Consider the following 11529-nt stretch of genomic DNA (forward strand, 5'->3'; position numbering starts at 1 on the left):
AATGCAGAAATTAAAAAGTAACATATCTGACATAATGATATTAGAGTATTAGCTTGTCTGAAAAAAAGCACTGTGTATACTTAAAAAATTAAATTTTTAAAAATTGAAAATATTACTGTAGAAATATTCTTGTATCTGAGATAACGTCTAAACAATAGGCACTGAACTTTCTATTTCTGATTTTAAAATTAGGTCCCAGATTTTGTGCAAAATCTTTCCTCTCAGAGTAACTAGAAATAATTTATTTTACCTGTTTTCTAATCAGAACCTGAAGACTAATGCCCCAAATTTCTTTATTACCTATGACATAACTACCATGTTTCATGCTCACACACAGCTTTCATAATTCAAGAGTTAGTCTTAAAGGTGTCAAGGGCAAAATTGTGACTCTGTCCTACCTAATTTTCCTGTTGAAAATATAAGAAAAATTACTGGACTATTTTCATGCAGTTCTACTAACATCAAATTAAATTCTGAAATGCTTTAATAATGTTATTTTAGATTTCAAGAAAATTTAGACAAACTGCAAAGTAACAGCAAGGTGTTAAATGATAAGCAAATGTGACAATTGTGAGGGGCTATGAAATATTCTTGGGAACATTTGGGAGGAATAACATGAATTTTCTGTTGAATTTATTTTACTTATATTGATGGCTAATAGTGATATATAAAGAATATAAATATATAATATATATTAAATAAATATATAAATAGAGAGAGAGAATGAGAGAGAGAGAGAGAGAGAGAGAGATAAATACTTGTCTCCCAAATAAACTTTGTGGTTTTAAAATGGTTGAACCAAGTTTGGACATTTCAAGAGCTAGCTAGCTATCTAAGAAAAAGAAAATGTTTTGGCAGGAGACAAATAAGGGACAAAGAAGATAAAAGAAAAGGAAGAAGGATAAGAATGAAGGAGCAAAGGAATAATGAGATATGACAGCTGTGAGAGAGGCCTGTCCATCCTCTTAGATGTAATAGTGTTGACAAAAATTCATATATTCAAATAATGGCCTTAATATGCACTAAGTTCTAGAGACAGATGGAATGGAAGGGCAAGGCAGAAATTAGAATGAAATTTCTTTGAATTAGAAATCCTATAATGCACATATATATATATTTATATGTAATATATATACACATGTGTACACACATATATATATAAACATATTCTGATGAACTACTGTCAACACCCTTGTTTGTTTTTTTTAATGTAGATGGAAATCATACAGGGAAATAAGTTGGCGAGACCAACTACTCTGCCTCCTGGGCAGTTCTGCTGACAGCTAACTGCCTGAAGAGTAGACTGCCAATCTTTCCAGGACATCTGATTTCCCAGCTGCTCACCTGGTGAGCTGCTGGCCTCCCAGGCTCTCCAACTGGCTGCTCCACAAGCTCTCCAGCTGGGGTGGGGGTTACCTGATGTCACAGAAAACAAGCTCTCTTACTGGAGCCTGCACTGGCTGGGGTCTGGAAAAAGATTTGTTGTGTAAACTCTAAAGGGTTCCCAGTGCTTTGGCAGCCTGGACAACATCTACATTTCACTGCTCTCGAAAGAGTATCTATCAAAATTTGCAGTGTTACAATGAGAATCCTACTTTTGTTGTTTCTACCATACGGATTTGACTTTAAAAATTGCTAAATTTTGTTCCAAATCAGGATGAAGAAAAAAGGAAAAGTAGCTCGTATTTCTTGTCAGAAAGTAATACCATTTCCTTACCATGTCAGTGGTAAAAAGACATTCTAATTTCAGAGAATGTAGAAAATAATAACCATATTGAGAAAATGTTTCACTAAGACTGTTCAATTTTTATTCTGAATGGATTTAATTCCAGAGGACATTTTACAAAATTAAAATAAATTAAAATAGATTTTTAGCAAAACATTAATATCATAGTCTCCTTATGTGAAATTAGCACAAAGCAAAAAAAAAAAAAAAAACACATATCTGTAAGAAAGAGGTATAAAACTGCCCTTGCAGATTATCTTTTAGGCTTTTTCATGGGGATACAACAAGGAAAGATGGTTTTTTAAGATGTGTCTCTTAGTGTTTCGGGTCATTTGCTGATTTAGATCAGTGTCTGATGCTGCCTGGGAATCACACTGGGCACCTCTCCTGCTGCCAAAACAATTCAGAACATACTTGTAGGGGGTGAGATCACTAAATGCTGAATTAGGTCATACTTTCTCCAGAACTTTAAGTTTTTCATAGACATGTTCCTCAGAGTGATAGTTCATATTGATTTCTGACTAGAAAGGGCAGCTGCATATGAAAAAAAACACTACTGAAATTTTTAAGTGTTAATCTATCAACTTAAACACAAATAAATGTGCTATTTTCTCACACTTCTTTATTTCTCTTTTCTCAGCGTTCCAGGAGAAACTGAGGGGGGAAAATTTCCATTTCCGAGTGATTTCAATACCTGATATTCCAAAACAACAAAAGTATGTTGGGAGCTACTTGTTTATGTCTGGTTGCATACTTAAACATATTAATTTGGGCCATTTTTGTTTCATATAAATATCAATTATCTGGATGAAGGGATCAAGTGCACCCTAAGTCAGTTTGGAGATGGCACCAAGTTGGGTGGGAGCACTGATGTGCTGAGGAGCAGAAGGGCTCTGCAAAGGGATCTGGATAGGCTGGGTGGGCTGAGGCCAGCAGGTTCAGCAAGGCAAAGTGCTGGGTCCTGCACTTGGGTTACAACAACCCCAAGGAGTCCTACAGACTGGGGGAAGAGTGACTGGAAAACTGCCAGGAGAAGAGGACCTGGGAGTGCTGGTCAACCACTGTCTGGGTATGTCTTCTCAGGTAGCCAAAGAGGACAATGGCATCCTGACCTGTATCAAAATTCCTGTTGACAGCAGGTCCAGGGAAGTGGTTCTCCCTCCTCCACACCTCTAATCCTGTGTGCAGTTCCAGGGCCCTCACTGCAGGAAAGACACTGAGATGCTGCAGCAAGTCCAGAGAAGGGCAATGGAGCTGGTGAAGGGTTTGGATCAGAAATCTTATAAAGAGCCACAGAGGCAGCTGGGGTGGTTTAGTCTGGAGAAAATGAGGCATGGGGGAGAACTTTTTGCTCTCTACAACTACCTGAAAACTGTATGTATATTCTCATTTTTCCAAAGGAATAGAAAGGCAGTCAGGGCTTTCTTATGAAGAATAATAGATGCCTATCTATGACTAGGCAACAGAATTCTGCTAAAACCCTATCTATAAAAATTGTTATTACATACATTTTCTTCTTGCCTCCTATCTGAATCTTAAAACACTATTTTTGGACTGTTCATATCACAAACATATTCTTCCAAAATTTTGCTTCCTCTTTTAAGACCGTGGTATGATATGTTATGGTCCTATATGCCCTAAAATTTGTCTACAGAAATTAAACTGAATATTTCCATATGACCTCACAAATCAGTAAGTGTAAAAGTGATAATTAATGAGGCATGAGGAAGGTACGGAAATTGTTATAATGGCTACAATAGAATTTATCCTTCACTGTGGGATTTTTCCCTGTTATGCTTTGACTTCTGTAGTTCTACTCCCTCATAAAAGAGATGTTTCCCAAAAGAAAACAACGCACTCATCTAAACTAGTACTGATATGAATGTATTCTGTTTTTAATTGATACAATTTACACAAGCACTAAAGCCAACAAGCAGGGCATGAAATCCTTGGTGTTAAAGGAAGACTGCGTTGTGAGTACATTTATTTACAGTCAGTATATTTCAACATCAAGTAAGCATTGATCATGAAACAGTTGGTTCATCTACTCAGATTTTGGAACTCATTGAAAAAAGTGAGCCAAGCTTCAGCAGCTTTGGGATAGGAAACCCAGCTTGACAGAAACCTTCAATGACTTCAGCACAATGTTTATTAATGGGCTAATAAGGAGAATATCAGTTTGTACTGTGCTGTGTGTTTCAGAATGTTAGAAAAGGCACTTGCTTTTATGGGAGGAGAAAGGCTGTCCTTGCAAATAAAGCACAGTGTTTTCATCCTGCACTACAATGCAGCTCCCCACAGAAAGATCTGGAGTGCCTTGTGTGAGCACAAACAGATGTTCCATAGCAGCACAGCACAGGTGAGTGAATATCTGTGATGACAGCTCTCTGTGAAACGCAGCTCCCTCAAGGTTGTGTGTGTACACACGTACATGTATATATATATAAATCTGAAAATATTTTAAATGGTTGAATTGGTAGCTTGAAAAATGCCATATACAACCCTTGACTGTGTCATTTTCCTAAATTAAATGCAGTTTGATATCTATAAGGACAGAAAAGGGTTTGCATTTAGTCAACATAGACACCAAGATGTAAAAATTGTAATTTCAGAAGGTGAGTTGCTGAAGTATCTGTGGATGGGTACTTTGGAAAGAGTTCTTTACAGAAAATTGTATCAGACTTCTTTTCTGATTAAGAATAGCTTTTCTCATTTTCTTCATGAATATACATGCATGCTTCATTTTAATAACATGCTTCTGTGAGTACTTGGGAAACCGTTTATTTTATTTATTACAACTCCTGAGTATTCCTGTCCTGAGCTGAAAAAGTAACAGGCAGAGAAACAATTTACATTTAAATTCATTTACAACAAATGCCCTTTGTGTGGGTGAGAGGTTTCTATAACTGATGACATTCTATTGTACAAAACCACACAGCAAGTAGCTGCCTCATGATGTCCAAGCTGAGTTGTAGGAGGTGGTTATGAATATTCATTGATTCCTCTGCTTATTTGAAATACCATTTTATAGGGTATCAGGGTATCAGCTGCAGTATCTACCTGAGTCCCAGGAAGCTGATAAGAGCAGCACTTTGCTGAACTGAGATACCAGTGTTAAAATCAATTATAGCAATATTAAAATCTATGCAATATATTATTGCTATATTATGCTATATTATATCCCTTTAATTGCACAGTGAGGAAAAGAAAGTCATTAAAGCCAATAAGCATTTTAGATACTGAGAACACAGAATAACCTTCAGGAATTCTGGTTTAACTTTCCTTTCTTTCTCACCACTTGCACAGTGTGGAGACATGCAATGATTACTTTTTTATTATTTCCTTAATGTTTTAAAAAGCATATTAATTAAAATGTTTTGTTTGGTTTTTTTTAATATCAAATATTTTGACCAACAGGAACATTTCAATTTAATTTAGCTTTCCTATGGCTTCTCTTGTGACTCTGTGTGTGTGTGTGTTTATTTTTCCTCCTGTCTAACAGTACATTGTTTTTAATCACAGAACACAGAGGGGAAGGGGAAGCTGTGGAATTGATTTTGTGGGAGGAAGCAGAAAACCTGAAGGAACAACCAAGGAACAAATGAAAACATAATGAGACTACAGAAAACATGGTTGTGGTTGGAGGTGCTGGGGGAGAAAAAAGTGGGCTCATGTAGATTGATTCTGTGTGATGGACTATGTAGGGTTCTGAGGAAAATAAGAATGTGAAGGAATGCCAGATGAAAGTCAGAAAGGAAGCATGGAACAGACAAGGACAGAAAACTGAAAGAAAATGAAAAAAAGAGCTGGGAGAAAGCCAATATAACCTTGATGAACGGGAGGAACCTCATTGCATGGTTTTCACTGTGGAGAACATTGCTCAGAAGTCAAGGATGACTTTGGAAGCAAGAGCTATATTAAAAAATTATCCAGCTAAAAAACAAAGGACTTTCACAAAAATTTAAAGTGAGAAAGTATTGTAAAAACCAGTATTTTTTACTTTGCTCATCTGGCAGTCATTGAACTTTGTGAGAATTAACTAATTAAAGCAAATCTCTGTTAATGCAGAGAACTGTCAATCCATATGGTTTTTATCTTGGAGAAGGCAAATTCATCACTTTTCAAACTGGGTATATGACATTTTGAAGACACAGAGTACTGTATGAGAAGTGATAGGTTTACAGCAGAGGATTCATCATGGTGCTGAAAGATCTCCATACCCTCTCTTAAAGGGTGTCCTGTTTCTGCCTCTGGTTTTCCATGAAGGGAAAAATTTGCAAGCAGAGCTTCAGGGATAGAAGCAGGATATCTTTCACAGACAGCGCTCTTCAGCTGTGCCTGAGCACAGTGCTAGCATGACAAGTGGGCAAGTGTCCCCACTTCCAGGCAGATTCTTTTTATGGGCTTCCCCTCCTTGAGGTCACTCAGCACAAAATGAAGACAGTCTGATCTGGGATCACGGTAGGATCCTACTTCCTGAGCAACCACTCATCAGGACTTGAAGCCCAGACTACAGACACACTAATGTCTTGGGTTTTGGTTCATGAGATGCTGTGTGACTTTCTGTATGAATGACTACTCATGTCTTTTATCTGGGCTACAAGTCCTAATGAGTGGTCACTCAGGAGACAGGGTGTAGTGCAATCCCAGAGGAGAGAGGCCCAGGTGCTCAGAAGGTGGTTCAGGCATGTGTCATGCCATATAGTCTGTCTAAGTCACCCATTACAGTGTAATCCAGTGGCACAGTTTTTTGATTTTTTTACATAGATCAAGTTTTTATTCTCTCAAAAGCCTGCAGCATTGGGATGAGGTACTAAGATACTAAGGGCCTGTCTGACAGAAAGCCACAGCTGTGAAAATACACCTTAAAATATACACTAAATGATTTTTCTGTATTCTTACATAAAGCAATAATATACTTGGCTCTCAAATGCCATCTAAGGACAACTGGGAATTCAACTCAGACAAATTGCATTTACCTTTAAGTAAGCTATTAATGGCATATGCTAAGATAATAATGTTCACTTTCCATTCATACTTGTCATTTGTATCTTTCTTCCTTTCCCTAAGTCACAGTCATAATTCTTTTTATTATGGTTTCTGTGTAGTTAATCAGACTCCATTCCCACCCCCTCCAGTCCCTCAATCCTGAAAGGAAATTCAGTAGGACCTGTTGCAAGGATTGATTATGAATGATTCTGATAATTATTATGCTTAACTGCAGCTTATGAACTGATTGTTCAAGCTACAGGTCATTCCAAAGTTAATATCTTTATATTTTTATTTTCCTTCAGATTGCCAGTGTCTTCAGTCTTCCTCCCAACATCTTTTTCTTTTGGATTTAATATATGTGATCCAAAGGTTACTGAGTGTGGTGGTTTTGGCTTGGGTTGGTTAATTTTTGTCACAGTAGCTATTATGGGGCTATTTTAGGATTTGTGCTGAAAACAGTGTTGGTAATACAAGCATGGTTTTGCTATTGCTGGGCAGTGTTTACAGTAAGTCAAGTTCATTTCTGCTTCACAACCCACCCAGTAAGGAAGCTGGGGGTGCTCAAGAAAATGCCATCTTGGAGTGATGGCATTTGTCTTCCCAAGTAGATGGCTACTTGATGGTGAAGCTTGATGAAGCCCTGCTCTCCTGGGGATGGCTGAATAGCTGCCTGCCTATACAAAGTGGTGAATGAATTTCCCCTTTTGCTTTGCTTCCGGGTGTGGCTGTTGCTCTAAGTATGAAACTGTCTCAACCCAAGCGTTACCATTATTACACTTACAATTCTCTCCTCCATCCTACCCAGGGGTTGAGTGAGCAGCTGTGGGGGGCTTTTTTGTCAGCTGAAGTTAAACCACCACCCTGTCAGATATAGAGAGAAATAAAAATTATTGGGTGTTAGGCCTACTTAATTTTACTCATATTTCAGCATTTTCAGAGGTTACAAATATACCAAGAAAGGAAAGAGGTCACACACCTTTTTCTAACTTAGATACTGTTTAACATTAGTCTTTCCTCCTTTGAAGCAGCCCTGCCCAAGTTACTGGCTAGAAATGTTCATTATTATGTCAACATGCTAACATGATCTGAGTGACTGTGGGACTAGTTATGGCTGCTCTAAACATAGAGCCATCAGGGGTTCAGGCTTTTGTCACTTATGGAAAAGTATTGAGCAAACAGAAGCTCAATACTTTAAAAAAAAATCACATTTTTTATGTGTCACTCCACAAGGAATATGCAAGATCAGTATAAAATCTGAACTATTGCATGTCAAGTGTTCTTCAAGAAACTCCAAATAAAGCTGTATAAGAATAATGCACACTTACAGATGCTGAAAAATACTACAGTTTACAGTCTATCTCAACATGCTTGTGATCTCATGAGACAGAAAATACACATTTAGACAAAACAAATAGGTTAACAGGTCAGTAAATGTAAACAGAAATTATGCAGCACTAGTCACTGTAATAAGCTATGGTCTCAGTTGTTGCTCCTGGCCATTATCTTTCCATTGTTTAGAAAAAGGAAAGCCAGAAAAAGGGACACTAATGGGGAAGTTTCTATCAATATAAGGAAGGAGTCTTCCAAGTTTGAGAGAGGGAGCATTTGAGACAGCACAAAGATGTTTATCTGAAAACATAACATGAAGGCAAAGGATATCAGTATCATTGACCAACCAAAGAGAAATGTCGTAACAGTTTTGAAATTGATAAATAAACCTATTTATAGGTTTAGGATTAAATTTTTGTAGATTATATGATTAGATGATATTTTAAGTAGTCCACAAAGGGCATGAATATAATAAAAGTAGAGGACTTTGTGGATACAGAGAATTAACAAGAGAAAGACAGGATAAAAGATACAATTACATCTTACAAGGGATACAATACCCTATATTTTGGCAAAAGCCATGAACATGAGAATAGAAGTCAGCTGCAATTTCCGTAGCGCCTCACAAACCCATATTTTCTAGAAATGGAATTCTTCTAAACATTATCATACATCCTAAAAAGATTTTTTTCTTTACCCTGTGCATAAAATTTTTCAAAAGATAGTTAGTGCCTGAAATGCTTACATTTAATTGGGAATGTTTTAAATGCTGCAGTTTTCACAAGCTCCTGACTATATATTCTCACTGCGTTTCCATGCTGTTCGGCTTTTCTAATTCCTTACATGTACACTTCATACTGCACTGAACACTAAACAGAATTGCACTAGAAAAATCATAGCTTTAGGTCCATCAGTGTGGCTTGTTGGGATTCTTTCCTTGACAGTTTGATTCTTGTGCATTATTTGTTCATGAATTTATTTTTTTTTTTACATATGACAGCTGGAGATGCCTCTGCAAAATGTTTTTCGTTAGGGAATGGAAAGCAAAAAGAGTCTGGGAAAATTGCATGGAGAACCAAAACCCTAATTCTTGAAGTTTTGGCTATAAAGAATAACATAGCCTTCTGTGTAGGAGATATAATTTTTGAAGACTATATACCCAGTCATTTCCATTCAGTGACTTTTCTTTTTTGGTAATTATTCACTCTTTATTGAACAACATTAGCTTAAATTTCTTTTGATGATGTACCCCAAGGAACAAATATTCCAAAGTGAGTATTAAAATATACAATCTGTATATGAAATTGTAGCAAGACATTTTTGTCCTATTTTTACATGACAGCAAGCTACAGATTTTAATGTGAAAATCAGAAGTGAAGCAGGATTGCATGTAGGCATTGGGCCAAAACAGAACTGTGAAATTTTAAACTCTTGTGTAGGCTGCAAGATTACTTTCTTGTCTTGATGGTGTGATTTTTGGACTTGATGTTTCTGCTCACTGTTACCACAATCTTTATTTCAAGAGACAATAAGTTCATTAAGACAGTGTTTTCTCTAACATTCTTATCATTGTAAAAGATTTATTGTGTTAATAGAATACCCCACAGAGATATTGATTTGCTGAAAGTTCAGATTTACCTTTGCCCTTTCATGATTTTGTCATGTTTTGTTCTAACATTCTCTTCCCTTCTGTTCTGGGAAATACTTTTTCAGGTCAACTGTCAGTCACATGTAGGTCATCACCAGAAAATAGAAACAAAAATTCAAACACAATGAACACAATGATTTTGTCTAGAAACCTGAAAAGCTATAAAATGTTCATATTACCTGAGTCTAATTGCATTTTGCATTGTGAGATCTTTGTATAAAAATTAGTGTTCTGGTGACTATTTATTTACTTAATATCTAGAATTCCATTGAAGTTAATTATTAAGAAAGATTAGTGATGAAGGGATGTGAGTATATGCACAGTCTTACAGTCCTTATTTATCCTTTCTATTACAATGATGAAGTCTGCATCTGTTATTCCTATGTATAAACTTATTCATTTAACTGAATATATAGGTAAGACTCAAAAGCTGAGTCAGGAATCCAAAAATTATTTTCTCTTTTGGAGATACCGCTTAAACAAACAAAATTAGCACAAAACCATTATTTAAGTGCAGCGCAAATTTACGACAAGCTCGGTAATTGCTTAAACATTAACCAAAACAAAAATCACATTCAGTACTATATTGTATAAACCAGTTTCATGACTTAGTGTGTGTGTGAAACAGAAGCAGAAACTGTTAGCAGAAATTCCTACTCGTAAGGATAATGTGCAGAATTCATCACAGTCTCACATGGATGAGCAGCAGGTAATGCCTATGGCCATGCAGATTTACTTTTTTGTCTGACAGCAAGAGAGCACAATCTGGCTTTGAGGTGATCTTTTGACTGCCTCTTACATCTCCAGATCTGAAGCTTGACCTGTGCCCCACACCCCATCACCACCTTTTATGAGAGCCAGAATCCATGGGTTGGAAGAAAAACTGCTTTAAAAAAAATTGAAAAGTGGCTTTTTGGTGTTCTTGAACACGGCTGAATTAGGCACCAAACCGTTTCTTTTCTTTATTTTATTGCTGATAAGCTTAACTGATGCACAGTGGGGAAGAACTCTGCACAGTAAAGACAACATTGTTTCGCACCTCAGTGGTGCGTACAAAGGGCTTCAAGGCAAACAGCAGAAACCTGTATTCATTCATTCCTGCACAGCAGAATGAGAGTATTCATGGCAGGTGCAGATGTTTTTTAATATATGATTGAAGACAAACCCCACAGGCAAAGAATATATTCCTAGCTAGCTGAGTACAGAGATCTTAGAGTGATAGGTGCTACAAAAGGTGTTATAAGTGATAAACACAAAAAGCCAGGACTCCTACGGAGAAAATAATTACAAAATGTTCATGAGTAGTTATTTCTTACTATGGTGCCCAGTTGTAGTGTAGGCACTTAAGGGTATTCATTATTTATTGAGTATCTTCAGAATGCAGGAACCTTTACTGACTGGCAGGCTTTTTGTGATTGCCTGGGAGTGCTTACCCTCTTGGTTCTTGCAGTCAATCTCCTTAACTTAGGCACTGTGCAATGACAAGCCCATGCTTCCAAAAACATATATTTGTTTAGTAGCTATCAAGATAAACCTATGGGAGAGTTTTCAGCTTTCCTTCTCCTTGAGAGGTTTAGACTGATAAACTGACTAACACAGATAAACAAGTCTAGTAGAACAATGCCTAAATGTTAATATAGGGGCTAACTAAGAGCAAGAGCAAAACATAAGGAGGCAGAGACAATATCTCTTCATTAAAAAAAAAAAAATAGCAAACCAGAAAACATTTTCCTGCAAGTGAAATCAGTTATATCAGAGTTACACCTATTTCATGAGAGCACCCAGTACCTACCTGTGAAGTCATGAATGGAAGGCATCAACCTGTTAAACAAAG

The 11529-nt window shown here is 36.8% G+C and overlaps 1 long non-coding RNA gene across 1 annotated transcript; it reads left to right on the plus strand.

Annotated features, from left to right (window-relative positions):
• Positions 1-1501: 1501 nt before the first annotated feature.
• LOC147654785 (uncharacterized) lies at positions 1502-4066 on the plus strand. Its single transcript, XR_015282536.1, has 3 exons — positions 1502-1720; positions 2367-2442; positions 3929-4066. It is a non-coding gene; the product is annotated as an uncharacterized LOC147654785 (long non-coding RNA).
• The last annotated feature ends 7463 nt before the right edge of the window (positions 4067-11529 follow it).

Source organism: Cyanistes caeruleus, chromosome 2, assembly GCF_971803275.1.
Source record: "Cyanistes caeruleus chromosome 2, bCyaCae1.hap1.1, whole genome shotgun sequence".
Taxonomy (NCBI): domain Eukaryota; kingdom Metazoa; phylum Chordata; class Aves; order Passeriformes; family Paridae; genus Cyanistes; species Cyanistes caeruleus.